The sequence below is a fragment of the Chiloscyllium plagiosum genome, unplaced genomic scaffold (genome assembly GCF_037043375.1).
Source record: "Chiloscyllium plagiosum isolate Xiang-an unplaced genomic scaffold, Cpla_swu_hap1 HiC_scaffold_23, whole genome shotgun sequence".
Classification (NCBI taxonomy): domain Eukaryota; kingdom Metazoa; phylum Chordata; class Chondrichthyes; order Orectolobiformes; family Hemiscylliidae; genus Chiloscyllium; species Chiloscyllium plagiosum.
This window is the reverse complement of record NW_028270161.1, coordinates 1842120-1864222: the sequence shown is the minus strand read 5'-3', so window position 1 is coordinate 1864222 and position 22103 is coordinate 1842120. Positions and strand designations below refer to the sequence as shown.

The window sequence follows — 22103 nt, the reverse complement described above, 5'->3', positions numbered from 1 at the left end:
AGAATAATGAGCATTTAAATTAAGAATTTCTGTTCTGTTGCCTGCAGCTTCCTTCCTCACTCTCTGTTTCCCATTTGGAGTTAACTTCCTTAATTTTGCCTGCATTGTTGCAGCCCCATGTCTTCCCCAGTGTACTCTCTGTGTTTCATTGGCTGATCCCCCTTTTCCCCACAGAAGGAGGTTGGGGCTGTTGGTTTAATCACGCCTTTGCTAAGCATTGTTTGTAGTCTGCACAGCCCATCTGCACTGCATGCTCCGCTCCACTGAAGCTTATTCACATCTGCCAGCCAGACTACCTTCGCACACAATTACTCATTCAATCCACCATGAGGCTTTTTAATAGGAACCAAGTGTGACAGCGGCCAGCTCATTGGGTCGCAGGGCAGAAAGTCTCTAACAGGAGGACAGCGTGATAGATTCACCCAGGTGTAGGTGAAATGGTACAGCCCCAAGGCTGGGCAAACTAACTCGTGCTGTACTTGGGCTGGAGCGCAGCACTTTGAGTGATGGCTCGTCAAACTAACAATACAAACTGCATTCAGGAGTCAGCCAAGCGGCTGGGGTGTCTCAGCAATATCAGACCCATCTATCTGTGAGCCACTTGGAACTCAGTGGAGGTACTGTACTCCGATTAAAATACACTGCAGTCACAGGAGAACAGACTGACAGACTTGAAGCAGGCTCTGTGAGTAGAAATATCTTTTTAAGTAATATGGAATTAATTGTAACTGCTTGCACCATGAAAATCATTTGCCTGAGAATTATACTGCATAAGTGACTATCTTATGTACCTCTGTCTCTGCAGTTTATCTCATTGTAATCTATAATAATCATTTTAAAAAAAGGAGAGATTACTGTCCATGTCCACTAAATGCTTGCACTGCAGGATAGATGCCTAAAATGAGTTGTGCCTGTATTCCAAAGGATAAGTCATCTGCTTTCCCTTTGTATTAAACACAGAGAGTACATTACAAAATTTAGACTCTTCATTTTATTAAACAGATGAGAAAGCAAATGAAAATATGAATTGCCTGTGCAATCAGCAGAAAGAATTTAAGTGTTCTTCTGAGAGTGGAATACTTACAATGTCAGAGGAATTTTTTCACATATTCGACTTGGTATTACAGACACTGCAGTTATGCTTTGAATGCTACACTGGAATGTCCACCAGGTGAATGGAATGATATTAATCTTCCTCGAGACACTATTTGGAGAAACGCAGTGTGCTTTTGAACATGGTCCTGATTTACTTTCCAATATTCAGTGTTACCAATTCATATTTCAAAAAGACTCCCATTGTTGCCTAAGTTAGGGTAGATTGTAATATATAGTAGGAACATAAAGCATTTGGACAGTAATCATATTATTATAAACCATGGTGAAAATCAGTGAGGTGTACAGTTGTACTCTGCTTCCCACAATCAATTTGGAGTAATAGAATTTCAATGCTTCCAGGAATGCTTCTGGTTAAATCGTCACTGAAGAATATGTTTGAGTAAAGTATAGATTCTTTGTGCTGTACATCTCTATGACTATGGCTCTATGACTGAAATATGCTAGAATTATTCCCAAATGTAATGTCAACACATTTGAAATGAAATAAAGTACTAACCCTAACCCTATTTCAGGATACAATACTAATCAGGGAACATTATAAAATACACTGCCTAAATTGAGTTATTAATGATTCAACAGTGATGGGAATGTAGGGTTTACAGAAATTATTAGGGACTTTTTTTGTGGTGTTTATATTTTTTTCAATATACCTGTGTCAACCATATCTGGTGGAGCTTCTCCAAAGTGCTTCTAGTGTCGTTTGAACTAAGGATGTTGCAACCAGTATACTTGGAAGAGTTCCAAAGAGATATCAAAGAACTGTAACCAGGTTAGTGTTGAATCAATGATTTAATTGGGAAAGACGGGCGTATGTTTTGAGCAAGACAGGCTGCTGGAGAGAGAAAAGGCAACTTTGAGAATTTAATTAAGGAAGTGTCAGGTTACCAGAACACATTGAAAATAGAAGATATTGATCTGAGGACTGATTCTTGCCCAATTCTTCAATGGCATTCTATTGGGAAAAGAGAAGAAATGCAATTGCAGCACTTTGAAATAAGCTAATAAACTGGACAACTTATCTCTTCCAATTTTAGCCTGTAGATTTTTAAGCAGGTATTTTTATCCTGTGAACCTATGTATTCCTTGGAGCTTCAGTTATTGTGCAAACCAAAGTGAAAAGGTTACAACAGTAAAGTCGGTGATTAATTAAATTCTTATAATGCAGTTCATCAACGTTGGCAATGAGCCAGCCGCAGCAGGGTGGTTACATACGGGATGGGGGTAGGGGAAGTGTGAATTAACCACAAACCTGTATTATTCCCAAATACAGTATTTCAGATACTGTGTCATTCAACTGAGAACCAACAATGCATTCAGAGCAGGTTAGCATTTGAAGTTAAATGCTTAACAAAGCACCTGATAAAGTGCACAGAATGAACAAAGGGGGAGGTAAGGTGGATTTTTTTTTCCCTTTCCATGTGCGAATAGTCTTTGGAATTTTCTTCTTAATGAGCAGTGGAGGCAGAGTCATAGTGGTCGACTATGTGCCAGACAACAATAAGCATCTAACAACTCTAATCCCAGTTTCCAGCACTTGGCCCACAGTATATTCAAGGTTGAGTTGGATGTATTTGTTCTTTGACAAGGCAGGAAAATGGATTTGAGTTCGCAATCAGATCAATCATAACCTTCAGAATGGGGCAGCAGGTTCAAGTGGCTCAATGGCGTAGTTCTGTTCCTACTTGGGATGTTTCTATGTTCCTGTAAATCGCTCTCATTCTCTATGCACCTTGTAATATATGGGAGCAATGTCTTTTGACTGTTTTGTGACAATTCAAAAGTAAAATATACCATAATCTCATGTATTTGTGATAAGCTACAGACTCTAAGAGAGTCTAATTGGATCAATTAAGAATGCCAAATGAATAGAGAAGAGGAAACTGTAATAAATATAATGCGTTAATAAGTGAACCAAGATTAATGATGGTTCACAGGTCTGTGTTCTCCATCACAATCACAAGTTTGAAAGCCTGTCGAACACAATGTCCAAGAGTTTGAAAAAACAATAACCAAATGTCACATTACAGTTGCAATGTAGGATTGGAAGAACAACCATGTGGTGTCCTCTGTGATCATTGACCTGTTAATGTTCACTGTCACTATCATTCCCACCGTAAAGCAACCACTTACTAACATATGGAATCATAAGGTAGAGAAATCACCATTTTGGTTCCATTGTTTTTGAAACCCCAAGTATGGATGAGTTGATCTTCAGATTAAATCCTCACCAATCACCTCTCTCTAACGAGAGAGCAGCCCCATGGTCTGGTAGGACAATGGTGACTTCACCTTTTATAGTTGGGAATCAAGGAGCTCCCTCCCTCCTGAAGAAGGGCTTATGCCCGAAACGTCGATTCTCCTGCTCCTTTGATGCTGCCTGACCTGCTGCGCTTTTCCAGCAACACATTTTTCAGCTCCCTCCCTTCCCCTTATTCCCCAGCCATGGTAAAAAGCAACACTGTTCTGATCAATATTTAAATAGCAGTACATTTGCTTCAAGAAAGTAAAGTTTGCACCAGATAAAAATACACACAATGCTCCATAAAAATTCCAGTGCAAATGAACATTTCCACCAGAGTGGAGGCAGATGTGGGCAGTCACATCGACCCCCTCAGGAATACTGCAGACCATTTTAACATCAGGGGTTGAAGAAAGGAAGGTTTGGCTGTAAAAATGCTTTTGTTTCCTCAACATGTGCACTGAAATAGCGAATGCATCAAAAGCCGTATTCTAGTAAAGGTTCCAAAGACATATTTATATCAAAGTGAAACATTATCTTTCAGAATCAACACATACAATGTTAGTACTGGCTAATAAAAACTTAGCAATTAAAACTACCTTCAACCATTTCATTCTTCTGAAGATTATATTATGCAAATTGCTAATGTTTCTGTGGGTAATCAAGATATGAAAGATAATAAAATAGCTGAGACTGTGATCCATTTATTGCATATATATTAGTGACATTAAATAATATTTACAGAAGTGAAACATTTATTGTTCAATGCTTTGTGTGCCAATGGAATGTTTCAGCATGAAATACAAAGCCTGAAGCCTGAACGTATACCATGCCACACTATCACAAAGAACGCTAACGTGCTTGACTCAAATTCTCAGCTCTGAAATTTCAGTGCAAGATTATTATGTCCTCTGAGAGAAAGTTCACATCAGCTTGTTGGCAGCACAATGATGCAATTTAAGGACAATATTTAAATTATTCTGCAAATGAGGCAAGTTAAGAATGTTGGTGTGGTTCTGGCTCAATTTGTATGAGACTGATTTCATACAATTTGAAATTCATGACATACTTTTTCACTGATTTCTTTTCATGTGTTGTTAGCTGTCTTAGCGTAACTTTTCCAATTCTTTGCCATGAATATTAACATAAATATTTTAGCAATGTTGAGCCAAATGTGGTACAGATATGGAGGATCACTGAAACAAAAAAAAGTTTACAAAACGTCAGCTGGTACTACATAATATCTAGCCTCACACGTGATTGGTGTGTCAGTGGATTAGGAATAGTGACCAGACTGTGTCCGCAGGGTCAGATGCAACACATGTTCCCTACAGAAATTAACCAGTGTTGATGTATTCCTGATGGTTTATAATGTTACATTGTCGGAATTCCTTTAAAGGGAAAATCAGCCTCTCTAAAAACTGGTGAATAGGAACAGCTTCCTCACAGGCAGCTTCAGTGACAGCTTGGCTCTGGGAGGGGTCCAAACATAACTGTATGCACACTGTGTATTTTCCACTGATATATTTTTGGTGCATACTTTTGTGACTTTGTGCTGGATATTTCATGCACCCCCGCTCCCCACCCCCTCCCAATGCCAGGTGTGGATTTGGTGGGAATGGGCACAACTGACATGGGGCAGTGTTTACGCTCACCACCTTCCTAACCAACCTCAACTCACCCCCAGAATGCAGGTGGGTGTGTCGGGACTGAGATTGGCAAACCACCTACTGTATATAGAGAAATCATTGAAAGTCAATTAAAAACAGAGGTGACCCCCCCCTCATATTGTCTTGCCCACACCGTGTTATTATGGTCAGAGTGAGCTGCCTATTATTTGCAAATTCTTAAAAGTGCAAGAGGTAAATGGGTACCATCATTGGAGGCTGCCTCATGCACAATGCCCCACTCCTAGAAGGTAGTACTCTCTCCTTATTGTCTGCATAGACTTTAAAACCCACACCATCTCCCTTTGCACCTGCCAAAGGTGGAAAGTCCCTCCCCACTCAATGCCCCCAATTTACCTGGGCCTGGAATTCCATTGGGCTCTTCATCCTGGAACTGGCTGCAGTTCTGGCAGTGGCCACTACTCAGCTCAGGCGCTGCTAGCACTGCTGGTGACTTTCAGCCAATCAGAAAGGTCAGCAGCTCTGGAGGATGGGATATACCTTACAGAGAGGTACAATTCCCACTCTGACTGTAACATGTGATGTAATGATGGTGTCATGCTGGTAGGGGGGCAGATTACAGCACCCACCGAGACCCACGGGGAGATCTTCTGTACTGGCCTGCATATTAAAGATGGACCATGTGTAACCGTCATGTCTCAGGAGACACCAGCTTCACAGATCAACTGTGACCCTCCTCTCAGTGTCAAAATGTGTGATGCTGGAAAAGCACAGATGGTCAGGCAGCATCAGAGGAGCGGGAGAGTCAACGTTTCAAACATAAGCTCTTCATCAGGACTGTCTGTGAGGCACAGACCCAGGAGATTACTTCAAACTGCACGGGGATGGTCACCTAATCCTGATGGCCATGAACATCAGCATTACCTTGAATTATTTTGTGTCTGGTTTACTGCGGGGACCCAGGGAGCTGCCAAAAGACTCATGAAGCACCCATTGGTGCGAGTCCTGGTTTCAGGACCCAATATGTCTGCCTAGATGCTGCTGGGGAACAGAGGCTGCCCATTACAGAAAGTCCACTCAGACCGGTGAGCGCTTCAAGGGTGATGCTGACTGCCTGTAAAATACGGGCTGCAGCACACCTAGGCTCACCATTGAGTATCCTCCAGCTTCCCTGCTCAGACAGATCAAGAGGAGTTCTCCAGCACACACATCCATAGGATTCATGTTGGTGGTTGAGCTACATTCTCTCCAATCTTGCATTCAGAAAGGGCTGCCTAAGTGGAGGAAGAGCCAGGGTAAAACTTGTATTCTTCTGAAGGAGAGATAGAGAAGGGGCTGATAGGGATGTTGAGGGGAGTCAATCCTGACAGACACGTGAGAGCCGGACCTGAGAGGAACTGGATGCTCAGGATCACAGGAAGTTCAAAATCAAGACTTGTCCAACAATCCATTTCCTTTTTTCCCCTCTGACCTCTTCAGGAAGCCATTTCCTCATTAAGTTTAAAAAAAAATCAAACGAACTACACCTGTCAGAAATTAGAAACAAAATCAGAAATTGCTGGGAAAAGATCTGGCAGCATTTGTGGAGAGAAAGCGGAGTTAACATTTTGGGTCCAGTGACCCTTCTTCAGAAGGATTAATTCAGTAATCATAGTCACCACAACTGACCAAATCCCCACATTACAGCATGGCACATTCATGAACACCCCCCCCCAGAATGTACCTGCCCCAGGGTGTAACTGACAAACAGTACTCCTGTCTGTGAAAGTCAGGTAATACCATTACTGCTTTACACATGCTCTTCTCCTCTATGACTCAATGACCTTATTGGCCCTTACAATTGATTCAAAAGGTAAACCCAGATTTACACAACAACATGTGACCAAAAGGTCTTTCTGACTCTCCGCAGTGATGTGCTACTCCCGTGTCATTCTCTCTCGGCTGCACTGAATACCAACTGCTTATTGCCTGCTTGAGAATACCCTCCACTAGATTGTGTGACCTGACCTTCATAGAAAACAGGACAGAACAAACAAAAGTAACAGCTCCAAACTGGGCTTGCATGAACTTGGTTAGCAGCAGCATTCAAAACAATCTGTAACCTAATGGTTTGCATATGCCCTCAGGTGGAATATCAACCCCGGTGCAATGGACAGTTCAGGAGCGCAACCAGGTGCAGCAACAGGCATATCCAGTAATGAGGTGCCAACCTGGTGAAGCTACCAAACAGGACTACTTGCAAGCCAAGCAGCAGATGCAGCAAGTGATAGACTGAATTAAGTGATCCCATAACCAAATGGATCTGATCTAATTTCTGCAGTTCTGCCACATCCAGTCATCAATGGTGGTGGACAATTAAACAGTTCATTGGAGACAGCTCCACAACATTCTCATCTTCAATGCAAAAGATATGGCTGAAGAATTCGCAGCAATCTTCAGCAGGAAGTGGTCATAGAATGATCCATCTCAACCTCCCGTGGAGGTCCCCAGCATTTCAGATACCAGTCTTCAGCCAATTCGATTCACTCCGTTTGATATCAGGAGATGGTTGGAGGAACTGGATCCTGCAAAGGTTTTGAACCCTGATCAACATTCTGGCAATAATACTGAAGACTTGTGCTCCAGAAATTGCTGCCTCCCCTAGCCAAGCTGTTTCAGTATAGTTACAACTCACATCTACTCAGCTGGACAATTTTCCACATTGCTATGTCCTGTACCTAAAAAGCAGGACAAATCAAACCCAGCCAATTACTGTCCCATCAACCTACTGTCAATCATCAGTAAAATGATGGAAGGTGTCATTAACAGAGCTATCAAGCAGCACCTGCTCAGCAATAACCTGCTCAGTGACACCCAGTTTGGGTTCTGCCAGGGCCACTCAGCTCCTGACCTCATTACAGCCTTGGGTCAAACATGGATAAAAGAGCTGAATTCCAGAGAAGAGGGGAGAGTAACAGCCTTGACACCAAGGCTGCATTCAACAGAGTGTGGCATCATGGAGCCTTGGCAAAACCGGAATTAATGGGTATTAGAGGGCAAACTCTCTGCTGGTTATACTCATGCATGGCACACAGGAAGGTGGTCTTGGTTGTTGGAGGTGAATCATTTTGTAGGGAAAATACCTTTTATCCTTCAGGGATCCTCTCCACCCTCAGATTTATGAAAGTATGACTGGGGCATGTGACCAGCAAGAAGAATTGCTTCTTATAATTCACCCTCACTTTATTGAATTACACATAATTTTGTTAAGGTTGAGTGGGAGCAATCTCAAAGTGGAGTTAAAATTATAATTGCGGTCATAGAGTCATAGTGTCATAGAGATGTACAGCATGGAAACCGACCCTTCGGTCCAACCTGTCCATGCCGACCAGATATCCCAACCCAATCTCATCCCACCTGCCAGCACCCGGCCCACAGCCCTCCAAACCCTTCCTATTCATATATCCATCCAAATACCTGTTAAATGTTGCAATTGTACCAACCTCCACCACATCCTCTGACAGCTCATTCCATTCACGTACTACCCTCTGCGTGAAAAGGTTGCCCCTTAGGTCTCTTTTATATCTTTCCCCTCTCACCCTAAACCTATGCCCTCTAGTTCTGGACTTCCCAACACCAGGGAAAAGACTTTGTCTATTTATCCTATCCATGCCCCTCATAATTTTGTAAACCTCTATAAGGTCACCCCTCAGCCTCTGATGCTGCAGGGAAAACAACCCCAGCCTGTTCAGTCTCTCCCTGTAGCACAGATCCTCCAACCCTGGCAACATCCTTGTAAATCTTTTCTGAACCCTTTCAAGTTTCACAACATCTTTCCAATAGGAAGGAGACCAGAATTGCACGCAATATTCCAACAGTGGCCTAACCAATGTCCTGTACAGCCGCAACATGACCTCCCAACTCCTGTACTCAATACTCTGACCAATAAAGGAAAGCATACTAAACACCTTCTTCACTATCTATCTACCTGCAACTCCACTTTCAAGGAGCTATGAACCTGCACTCCAAGGTCTCTTTGTTCAGCAACACTCCCCAGGACCTTACCATTAAGTGTATAAGTCCTGCTAAGATTTGCTTTCCCAAAATGCAGCACCTCGCATTTATCTGAATTAAACTCCATCTGCCACTTCTCAGCCCATTGGCCCATCTGGCCCAGATCCTGTTGTAATCTGAGGTAACCTCTTATGCTCGCATCCAAATCATTTATGTAAATGACAAAAAGTAGAGGACCCAGCACCGATCCTTGTGGCACTCCACTCCACAGAACTCCATCCAGTCCTGGTCAAAACACAATATCTCACTGTATATCTTAAGTTAATATTTACAATCACCTCTTGGTTCATATCTTGATAGCATTGTAGAACCCCTCATTGGAGTAGACCAGACTTCTCCCATGTTCTTTGACATGCCGAAGGAACAGCCGTATCTCACAATTTCCATCTCCAACCAATCTATACTCTGTTTCTGGCCTGGCAAACTTGTTTCCTAAATTTTGCAACACCCAAACTTTTGGTCTAATTTACAACTGAAGATCATTTTCTTTTCTTTGAAAATAATGGGTTTCTGAACAGGACACATCACCTATTCCAACCAATCTTGTTGAATACAAGTCTCTCAGACTCCTCGTTCTTACATTGCTATCATACTGGAGCTGGTCTCCTTCCATTGTCTAGATCACCAGGAGCTGCTCTGTTCCCCTGCTGGAAATTCTGATTGTTTGCTCCCCATCAAAACCTCTGGCAGAAGCCCAACAAGGAGTTAAGTTCTTGTTGTCTTTCCATCTGAATCTCACTGGAGGAAATCCTCAGAGTAATGTCCTCAGCTCAAACATGTTCTGCTTCATCAATGACGTCATGAAGTCAGAAGTGGGAATGTTCACCAATAGACTGGTTCTGAATATTGTACATTCATGCCCCCTAAGGTACTGAAGCAGTCTGTGTCCCCAAGACAACAGCCACACTTGGGCTAGTAAGTGACAAGTAACATTCTTACCATACAGAAAAACAGAAAAGTCATTCAATGTTACCATCACTGAATCCCCAATTGTCAACATCCTGAGGATTACCATTGACAGGAAACTGAACTGGACTCACCATATAAATACTGACAACAAGAGGAGATCAAGAGCGAGAAACTATGCAGTGAATAACTTGCCTTCTATCTTACCAATGCCTTTCTACCATCTAAAGGCACAAGTCAAGAGCGCCATGGAGTACTCCCTACTTGCCTGGATGTGTGCAGTTCCTACACCATTCGAGACATTTAATATTATCCATCGAAATCAGCCTTCTTTACTGACATTCTATCCATCATCTTTAGCATTCAGTCCATCCACAACTAAGGCTCAGTAACAGCAGTATACCATCTCCAAGGTGAAACAGCAGTATACCATCTCCAAGGTGAAACAGCAGTATACCATCTCCAAGGTGAAACAGCAGTATACCATCTCCAATTGCACCTGCAAGTTCTTCTCCAGGTTACTGGCTATTCTGACTTGGAAATATATCACCATTTTTTCAGGGTTGTAGGTCAAAATCCTGGAATTCCCTCCCTTACGGCAATGTGTGGTCTACCCACAGCACATGGATAGCACTGGTTCAAAGGGAGTTCACCACCACCACCTTCTCCAGAACAACTAGAGATGGGTAATAAACCAATCCTATGAATGAGTGAAAGAAATATAAATTAAGAAAATAAAGCTTTACATATAACAAAATGGAATACACCTGTCATTCATGTAGAATTTCTCCTGTTCTAATGTTTCAGGCTGCTCATAAACAGAAGCATTTTTGATGAAGCACAACGTGCAGTTGGAAGTTGTGTTACACAATTACAGACATAAGTGTGGAGAATTACACAGAAGGTAGTGAAGAAGACAGAAACACTTACTCCGGAGGTGTAATCTTACAAGTTGGATTTCACCATCAAAGGGTGACATATGGTTCTGAACACTTAGCAGACATTTGTGTCTGTGAATTATTAAAATCTTCTCTTCTTTTAATTCTGGCTGACATCTCATTTTAAAAAAAAGGCTATTTTGTGAAAGTACTGGCAATATTCTTGCGGGTTTGAATGATCATTAAGGGAATTGAATATATCAGAACAAGCAATGAATTTCTGTGAAATAAGGAGTCTGTTAGCCGGTGAAGGTGACTGTGCTACTGTTTGCTGTTAGATTATTATCCTGTTATTAACCTGGTCAGTCCATATTTGACCACAGGGATATCTACTCCACTATGCTCCCCTCCAGCAGCATTACAAAAAGCAATGATCATTTATTTATTTCATCATTATTGTATGATCTTGTTCATGGGGCTCGCTGTTGCATTTATCTACGTGACAGTAGCCACCACTCTTGAAAAGAAAATCGTTCTTTGGGCACTTGAACCCTTTTATTCTGATGAAGCACAGTCTTTTAAAGCAGGGATTGTTTGAGTGATAGTGAGGAAACTGTGAGATTTACTAATGTTGTTAATTAACATTGATTTTCAATCCAGCCTGTCTGTCCTTAGATGTGTCTAATCATACATCATTAACATCTGTTCGAGGAAAGATTTATTGTGGTATCATCAAGAAACTTTATATTCTTGATTTTCATACATTTTAATTTTTGAATGCATTTTGTTTGACAGTAAATTATTCTTAATCTGGGTTTGAAGTAACTTCACTCTTTATTTCTGAGGGAGGTATTTTCAGTGCAGAATTACAAGCCCAGACACATCCAGGGTTGGACCTGCCTTTACCTCGATAGTTTAACTTCAAAAGGCAAATGAAAGGGTGATGTGATGGGTTATTTGAGGTGGATTGTCTTGAGCTGATATAGACTTATGTTAGCAACTGTGTCTGATGACATATAGGTCGTCTGAAGGTATGTGAATAAGGGAACTCTTTAGTAAGTGAAATTCTATAAGCTGTGAATTTGTGGCTGCAAGTTAGTATTTTAAAAGAAAGACAAAAATCCAACTGTGTCAACCTGATTCAGAAATGTTTAATACATCAGCATGAATTTATTTTGCTGCTTAAAGGTTGACATGTAGTTGTTTATTTTAATGAATAAAGACTTCCATTAAATTATTCATTTAACTAGCTTAATATAAATGTGCAAAGAAGACATATGTTTAAAACAACTGTTATTGCTAAGCTATAACATTTATGATATTATTTGTTTTGGTTTTGGTAAAATGGTACTGGAATCTTACTGGGGTCTGAGTGACGTGGCCAATGGTGAGATTTGCAGCAGAATCAGACGAGGAGCCCAGTGAAGGGCTATCTCAATGTCAGGAACATTTCGCTGAATCTTTTATGCTTTTACTGAGCTGCAATACAATTTTCTCACAGGGCAGCAGTAAGCTGTCAATTAAGGGGAATATCACTAATTAAATGCCTAATGAACGCCACAACCGGCTTCATTAATATTCAGCTTCCTATCTTACCAAAGGTACTGAGCTACCAAGACAGGACAATTCTTGCATTACTGGGCACACTAGCAGTTAGCATTGAATTGAATTGAATGTATTGTCATGTGTACCGAGGCACAGTGAAAAGCTTTGTCTTGTGAGCAATACAGGCAGACCACAGAGTTAAGTAGCATAGATTGTAAATAATAGGTACACAGCAGCAAAAACATAAACACAGGTACAGGCGAATGTTAAGAGTTTGTGAGTCCATTCAGTCTTCTAACAACAGTAGGGTAGCTTCAAACCTGTGAGCTTTGATAAACAGATATTAGTCATCTTTAAAAGTATGCTATTAAGTTTAAAGAGTGTAGAACAATTGTAGGAAATAGGAAACTTAGATCTGCATGCGGGAGCTCCCAAGGAGTCAACCATATCCGGCGCCATCTTGAATCAGCCATCTTGCATAAAAAGCAGCAGCAAAGACACTTCGTGCATAGGGACAGGTACCCAGCTCAGGGACAGGACCAGGCTGTATCTCAGGGCTCTTTTAACATTAAGTGAGCAATGAGAAACTGCATGCTCACATCATCCATCTCTTGCCATGCCATTAGGGCAGTCACATAACTAGGCAGCTTGCTTTGCTAGTCAGCCAGTCAAGGGCCTGGACATCTTGTTGTCCAGCAGTTTGCTACATCAACTCTCCTTACGGCATGACAATGTCAGAAGGCACATGACACCAGGTTATAGTCCAACAAGCTTGAGATTTCTGCCTAGTGTGAGCTCAATCAGCCAGGAGGTCTAAGGCTTCCCAGTTGGAATAAAGGAACATCAGGCAGCATTTGTTCTCCAAGCAGTGGGTGAGACCCACTTTGAAATTACAAGCTTTTGGAGCACTGCTCCTTCATCAAGTGAAGCACTTCAGTGCTCCGAAACTTTGATTTCAAATAAATCTTTTGGACTATAACTTGGTGCCATGTGACTTCTCACTTTGTTCACCCCAGTCCAATATCAGCACCTTTACATTATAGGATGAAGGCCATTTCTCTGGACTACTGAGATGGCACTGACTTGGATAGCAACTTTGGAGCAAGTCTTGTGGCATGATTGTCTCTACCAGTCCTGACGAAAGATTATCTGCATCATCTGCACCACTCCCTCAGGTAGGACCTCCAGGTTGCTGTTGGAGAAACCTCCCTTTCTCTGGCATTTTCACATGATATGATTAGATTAGATTCCCTGCAGTTGGAAACAGGCCCTTTGGCCCAATGAGTCCACACCGACTCTTCGGAGAGTAAACCACCCAGACCCATTCCCTCTGAATGATGCACCTAACACTGTGGCCAATTTAGCATGGCCAATTCACCTGACCTGCACATCGTTGGACTGTGGGAGGAAACTGGAGCACCCGGAGGAAACTCACACAGACACAGGGAGAATGTGCAAACTCCACAAAGACAGTCACCCGAGGCTAGAATCTAACCTGGGTCCCTGGTGCTTTGAGGCAGCAGTGCTAACCACTGAGCCACTATGTCACCCCTATATGCATCTTGTGACGACAGCCCTCTCCTGGTCACAGCTGCCTTTTAAGGATGGGGTTGACTCTGGTGATGCTGCTCCTTTGGTGGATATTCCAGTGAGTGGCAAGTTAATTCAGGAATCGAGCATGGTAAGATAGAGTGAGAATTGCAGAGTGGGTATTACTGTGGTGGAGTTTGGGAGGAGACAGCAAGAAATTCTGACAGGCCTCACAGTGAGAATCCATCCACAATAATTGATGCAACTCACACTGAGCCAAAACAAGATAAAATGCAGTCTAATTAATTTTCACTTTGACAGATGTCTTATAATATTAAAGCAAAGTACTTTGGGTGCTGAAAATCTAATATGAGAACAGAAAATGCTGAAAAGAGAACAGAAAATGCTGAAAAAACAACAGATGGGACAAGATCTGATTTAGAAACAGAGTTAGCGGTTGGGCTGTAATGTGACAAGTGGGTCTCACCCACTGCTTGGAGAACAAATGCTGTCTGATGTTCCTTTATTCCAACTGGGAAGCATTAGGCCTCTTGGCTGATTGAGCTCACAGTAGGCAGAAATCTCACCCTCCTCTCCATTTCCCCAGACACCTGCAGCTCTCCAGGACTTGTCACCAGGGGAGACCACGGTCAACACGACTGCCCAGCTTGGACACCAGAGATCACGATGAGATTCCTAGTGCCCTTTGAGTGTAAGTGGCCAGGGTAAAGACATAGTCATTGGCAAGGGGTGAAAGAGCTTAGAAGCAAGAATGGTAGGGGGAGAGGTGGCTTCCTACAGTCTCCCACTTCCTAATTCCAAGTCCCTGGATCTGTCCCAAAGTATCTCTTGGCAATTTCCAGAAAACTTGAGATTGTTCACACAACTGCCTTCCCTAGACAGGAAGCCACTCACTCATTGTCATTGATGCTTGAATAGTTCCATTGTTGATCATCATTGCAAGCAGACTGGGATGCAAAATAACGAATTCCTGGTAGAATTATACAATGCTTTGTTTAGACTATGTTTGCAAAATTGCACACAGCTCTGCTCTCCACATAAGACCATTAGACACAGGAGCAAAAATTAGGCCATTCAGCCCATTGAGTCTGCTCTGCCATTCGATCATGGCTGATAGGTCTTTCAACCCCATTTTCCCACTTCCTGCCTGTAACCTTTGATCCTCTTGACAATCAAGAACCTATTTGTGTTTTAATTATCTTCAATGACCTGGCGTGGCAATCAAGAGCCTATTTGTGTTTTAAATATCTTCAATGACCTGGCCTCCACAGCCCTCTGCGACAATGAGTTCCACAGATTTCCCACTCTCTGGCTGAAGAAATTTCTCCTTATCTCCATTCTAAAAGGTCTTCCCATAACCTTAAGGCTGTGCCCTCGGGGTCCTAGTCACTCCTACCAATGAAAACATCTTCCCAATATCCACTAAGTGAACGTGTAAGGAAGGATATACATATATTGTAGGCTGCACAGTGAATGTTCACTTGATTGGTCCCTGGGATGAAATGGATGTCTCATGATGAGGGGCTGAATAAATTTGAGTCATTATTATTTGGAGTTTCTCAGAATAAAAAGTGATTTTGTTAAAACAAAGCAGATTCTAAATGGGCTGGATTGGGTGGATACTGAGCAGATCTTCTGTTTGGGGAATCAGTATTTAGAATGATAATTGGATGAGAAAAAATTTCTTCAATCAGTGAGTTATAACCTTTGGAATTCTCTCAGATTGTTCTGATACTCCATTGTTGAATATATTCAAGGCTGCGATAGACAGATGTTTGAGAGATATGGGAGTAGTCAGGAATTGGAGTTTGAATTAAAAGGGTGCCATAATCACAATAAACACTGGAAAAGATTCAAGAGGTCATCAGTTCTTGCTCCAGTTCCTTGTGTTTCCTGTCAAAGAACGTAAAATATATCTTTCATCCTAAAAATGTGTTGCATTAGAATGTTGCAAAGAATACTGTATGGAATAGAGTGAGTTCTAGAAGAATGTCTCACAACTGCCTTCTTTGGACAGCTGAGGATGGGCAATAAAAGTCTCCATGCCAGTTTATAAAACGATGTACACAAGGACATTACTGACTGCAGTTTGATGGAGATTCCTCAATGATTTACCAGTGTGTGACCTATTGACCTTTGCTCAGCACCTTTGGGGCAGAAAGAGCATTCCCACTGCTGGTTGATACAAAGAGATTCTTGCTGAAAGCCTGATGTGTGTAGATGCCAATCATGAGCTGCGATTAAAGGTTAAACTAATCAGCCTCTCCATGATCAGGCCCATAACTTACCATGGCCACTGCAGAAAGTAGCCTGAGGTTCCACATCCCGTGTGAACACATTTAGGAGACAAGTGGAGGGAAAGTCATAATTGTTATTGTTAATAGTTTGAGTGAACTTTTCTGAAGAGTGTTGAAAAGTTGTTGAACATAGTTCTTTCTGTGGTGTTTTATGGCCTTGCATTTCAGTACTTGAGATATTTATCATTTGTTTTCAGAGGACCTTTTGAACCCTCAAATAGATGTGTGTCAGCACGTGAGCACAAAGCTGCTGTGCAAGCCTTGTCCTGGAGTTTGCAGTGATGCCAGGCCAAGGGTGAAAGACTTGTTGATGCAATACTATAGACACGTTTAAGTGAGAACAAATACATTGAGTCAAGAAACTAACTCGCTGCCTTGAGTTTGTAATCGGTGGGTGATGGTGGAAAGCAATATATATATTTACATCAAGCAAAGGTCAACTTATTAACATTTCACAGTGAGTTAGAGGTGTTGATGTTGTTGCAGCTACCTTCAAATAGAGTCAAACTAAAATATGTGCTTTCATGCTGTGATCTTTGGCAGGCAAACTCAGTGTGCCTTTTATGAAGGACATTTTGCAGAAGGTAATTTATTTTGCCTTTTTGACATTCAATGCAAACATTTTTCTATTTGGTGTTCCCATTTCCTTACACACAAGCAGTAAATGGATGATTTAGGATTACTTCCAGGTTATGGCAAAATCACAATTATCGAATTTTGGAGGATCTGCCCAAAATTTGCAACAAATGGAATTTTGACAGAGACCAGGAAACACCTATGTGAGCTGATTCACCAACAAACATGGTCTATGTGAAAAATAAACAAAAGTAAACAGAGTAGTGTGATAAATATGCTAAAAATGTCTTTTGTTTTAATTTATTTGTGAAGCGTGACCTTTTACTGTAAAAGGCATTGGAAGATTTGGGAGTTTAATTCGGGAAAATCTGAGTCACCTTTTTCTGCTTCCTTGCCCTGATACATTCCACTGGATTATCAATGCAGTCAAACGTCAGTGAAGTGTAAAACTCTGGAGAATTACTCCTTGCTGCATCACTCCTGCCTTTGCAGCTTCAGCTAAGGGCAATCAGACAGTGCAGCAGATGGACATTCATTTATCAGACTCATCAGAGATAGCATCCTTCTTGATAGAAGAATGTGCTACATTGATGATTGACTCATCTGTCACTTCATTGTACAGTTTATGGTGTCTGCCTTGATGTAGGATTCCCTGGAGCACTCTGCTGGAATTTCCTCTTGCAGGTAAGAGCAATAAGCCTCACCCTGGCCCTCCCCATTCTCGGTATCTTGTGCAGTCCTTGGCCATTTGAACCCAGCGTGGTGGAAGCAGTTGTTTATTATGTTTTGCATCACCATCGACCATGATGAAACCCCTCAAGAATAGTTGTGTTGTTCTCCTGCTTCTTATCAATGGCCTCAATGATCCTGAGAGACCAGATGCAGTTAGTAGTTGGCCCTGAATTGCTCCCTGAGCATTGGCTGGAGGTTGGCTGTGCTGCTGGGAGGGTAGAGAATCTGCATGATGCTGTTGAGGCCAGAAATATCAGAGGCAATTTCTATCATCCTGAGATTGCAGGACTGGTGTATGAGGAGAGACTGGATCAGTTAGCACTGCATTCATTGGAGTTTAGAAGAATTAGGATGATCACATTAAAACCAATAAAATTCTATCAGTAAAAGGAAGAGTAACTGCAGGTAGGATGTTCCTGATGATGGCGAGTCCAGAAGCAGGGTCACAGTCGAAGGATAATGGGTTAGCCATTTTGGACTGAGATGAGGAGAAATGTCTTCACCTGGAGAGTGAGGAGCCTGTGGAAGTCCCTGCCACAGAAAGTAGTTGACACCAAATCATTGAATGTTTTCAAGAAGAAGTTAAATATAGTTCTTAAGGCTAAAGGGATCACAGGTCTGTGGAGAAAGCAGGAACAGGGACTGAGTTGTTTGATCACCCCTGATCATCTTGAATGTTGAAGCAGGCTGGAAGGGCTGAATGGCCTCCTCCCGCTACTCTTTTTGGTGTTTCTATGTCTATGGTGGATATCTTCCTTTTCTTCTGTTGATATGTTTTGTCCATTTTCCTGATCAAAAAAATGCAAGAGGACCCCCAGGCAGTTTTATTTGGAAAGTGCCCTGTCCTTCATGAACCACAATATCTTCACGATGAGGCAGAACAGAGGCAACGAAGGAAGGGAAGCAGATCCTGTACTTCAGGTCCCACTGCGACATGGGACAGGCTGCCTGATGTCTCTGTCCCAAGGTCTGTATGTTGAGAATTGGTCTGGTCTGTCACAAGAAGCCTGGGGCAGTAACTTTGGATCCCGACAGGATGACATCCTCAAATCAAGTGACAGGTGACAAGTAGCAGTGGAGCAATCCAACATGTCTCATAACTGAATGAAGAATAATATGTGCATATAAGAGCAACAGTATAAATAATGGCCAAGTGGTTGTTAACATTCTTTGCTCAACTTTCTAATAGCATTATAATTAGTGAGACTACATAATAAATATCTCAGTAAAATAGCACTGCTTTACACCACTTCCATCTGAGGTTTGATGTCTTTACACCTTAGTGTGAAAACATAAAAGCTGAGGTGAAAATCTCAAGGGACGCACTATATTTACTCCAATAGTGCTATTAGAGTGGAAGCAGCCAAAGCACAAAAGCTCACTTGAGAGTTGAACCTGAAGGTCTGAAATATAGAATCATACAATTGTCCATTGTAAGCATCAGAGAGAGCCAGGAACCAGATGGATGCTATTTTCTGAACTTTCTAAACTACAGTTCCACAGGAATGTTAACTTGTTATTTGGAGTACGTGTCATTGATTTTGGATATTAAGGAGAGTTAACATTAAAGGTTTGATATCCTAAACTATAGTTTGCAGATTCTAATTAATGAAAATCAACAAATCTTCCTGCAAAATTATTGGAATGAAGATGTGAATAAATGTTTACTTATTCAGAAGGACTTGTTTCAATTTTCTTTTTCATGATATTTTCTACAATGTTTTGTATTTGTGTCTGAATTGTGATGTCTCCAACAGCTACTCACTCACTTTGTAAAGTACACTATCATAACATTCCGTGTATTTGTAAGATCCCACTTTGGCAGCATGTAACAGCACATTATTATATAAAGGCGTCTGGAATGTTTGTTTTGTTTTGGTGTATGACAACGTTGATGCTCTGCAGAGAGAGTATACACCCTGCTGTAGGATATAAAGTGACAGACCTTGAAGATTTACTTCCGAAACTCTATTTTTCTGTTTAACTCTTGCAAACCATTTTGGAGTGGTGACTGAGGGAGTTTGACCAGGCAAGATTTACTGTTGAAACTGAAGATAAATGATGTATGCTGACAGTAAGACTCTGTATTCATCAAACCAGTGCAGTGGCCACAGGCTGAGACAGTAACAGCCCAGTAAATCACCCCCCAGTCGACTGCACTGAATCACAGTCCGCATGACATTCAGATGTTGAAGTTAAGTCTGTTAACGTCTTTCCACAAATAGATCCACAAACAGTTTTAATAAGGCCCCTGAAGTCCACATCCATGATAGAAGATTGCTTCACTGGGGCTTATTACTGTCCTTATATCCCTCGCAGAAACGTTCACTCGCAGAAGTAGCCAAATCAGCAGAAGTGGCCTTGGGTTATGAAGCATTCTGCCTTCTGTAGTTTGCACCTTCCATCTACCTTGCCAACAGCCTGTGGGAACCCCACCTCAACAGCATTGCCCCTTTGTGACATTGTACCTGACAACAATATTGGGCTTCTTCAGCTTAATGGCCCCGACTTTCCTGGGGATTCGGACAGAGGGCTAATATTGTTGGGGGCCCTTCAACTGCAATGAAGGAAGAAATGCAAGAGTTACTAACTTAGCCCATCATCCATGGATTATACCATTGGTTCTCTCTCTAAAAGCAGTTGGGTGATCATTCATATAACATTGACCTGAACTAATGTCAGTAACCATTACAGATTTGCAGGATCCTCAGCAATTTTCTTGTCATGGCTTCTTGTTATGTTCTCCTTCTCAGCCAGAAATGCACCAAACATACAGAGCCTGATGAAACAGTAATGTGACTCCTTTAGTTGAGGAGAAGATGATTTACAGGGAGGTTAAGTGTAATACAGCCTCTTCCTATTGCTGACTGCTCCAACCAATTATGAGACTAATACACAGGTAGGTTGTGATTGGCAGTGGTTTAAGATACTGTTCTTTAAAAGTCTATGCTCATCACAACAATATCTTAGAATCATAAAATCCCTACAGTGTGGAAACAGGCCCTTCAGCCCAACAAGTCCACACTGACCCTCCAAAGAATTCCCCTACCTATTATCCTAAATTTACCCCTGACTGATGCACCTAACCTACATATCACTGAGCATTATAGGCAATTTAGCATGGCCAATTCACCTAACCTGCACATCCTTGGACTGTGGGAGGAAACCGGAGCACCAGAGGAAACCCACGCAGACACAGGGAGAATGTTCAAACTCCACACAATCGCCTGAGTCTGGAATCCAACTCTGGTCCCTGGTGCTGTGAAGCAGCAGTGCTAACCACTGAGGCACCATGCTACCACTGACACTGATGGTCTGGCAGTGGATTGATTCCCTTTAAACATTTATGACTTTTTTTTGTATTAGTCTGTACATTGCCTGGTCTGCAGCTTAAAGACCAGCTCAGTCAAGCCAGAGAAACACAAGGATATAATTAGAAGCACTTTTTAAATTCACTCACAGGATGAGGGAGTCACTGGCTAGGCCAGCAATTATTGCCCATCCCTAATTGCCCAGAGGGCAGTTAAAAGTCAACCATATTGCTGTGTCTGGAGTCACATGTTGGTCAGGATGGTATATTCCTGCCCAGTTTCCTCCCACTCTAAAGATGTGCAGGTCAGGTGAATTGGCCATGCTAAAATGCCCATAGAGTCAGGTGCATTAGTCAGGGGTAAATATAGGGTAGGGGAATAGGTCTGGGTGGGTTACTCTTTGGAGGGTCAGTGTGGACTTGTTGGGCCAGTTTCCATACTGTAAGGAATCTAATCTAATCTAATCTAATCTAATCTAAAAACAAATAAATTTTATAATGTAGATTGCGATCTCAATTTTAGCAAAGTCTGGGCCATTGCCATTGCTAATGTCCAGGAAGTAGATTACCAGCTGTCATAGCAATTCATGAAGTACAATCCCACCCGATCCATCAATGCTTTCCAGGTAATGATTTACTTTTCAAATATGTATCCAATTCTCTCTAAAAGTTCATCTTAAATCTGCTTTCATCATCCTTTCAGACACAGCATTGTGAATCACAAAGCCTTGCTGTGTAAATTAAAAATCTCTCTCTTTCGCCTTTTTGTTAATTTCCTTAGGTCCATATCAACCTTTCTGCCAGTAGATCACTTTCTCCCGATGTGTTTTATCAAACCCTTCCTAAGTTTGATCACTACTATTTATATCTTTCCTTTTCATTCTCTGCTCTACGCAAACAAGCCCAGTTTCTCCTCATGTTCTGAGAGATTCCATGTTTTCTGTTATTGATACTGTGCAACAATCATTTTGTCATTTATTCTGAGATGTAGACAGGAAGTCAATACAGAAAATGTGTTGCTGGAAAAGCACAGCAGGTCAGGCAGCATCCAAGGAACAGGAGAATCGACGTTTCGGGCATGAGCCCTTCTTCAGGAATGAGAAAAGTGTGTCCAGAAGACTAAGATAAAAGGTAGGGAGGAGGGACTTGGGGGAGGGGCGTTGGAAATGTGATAGGTGGAGGGAGGTCAAGGTGAGGGTGATAGGCCGGAGTGGGGTGGGGGCGGAGAGGTCAGGAAGAAGATTGCAGGTTAGGAAGGCGGTGCTGAGTTCG

General features: G+C 41.9%; 1 protein-coding gene across 3 annotated transcripts in view; it reads left to right on the top strand.

The window, feature by feature from the left end:
• The first annotated feature begins 291 nt into the window (after positions 1-291).
• sema3ab (sema domain, immunoglobulin domain (Ig), short basic domain, secreted, (semaphorin) 3Ab) overlaps positions 292-22103 on the top strand; it is a 411101-nt gene continuing 389289 nt past the window's right edge. For 2 of the 3 annotated variants that reach the window (XM_043714218.2, XM_043714215.2), the window contains exon 1: positions 292-685. The gene's annotated coding sequence lies outside the window, so the exon portion shown is untranslated. Of the gene's footprint in view, positions 686-14502; positions 14608-22103 lie in introns of all 3 variants that reach the window. The other variant, XM_087999317.1, reaches the window with a different exon arrangement.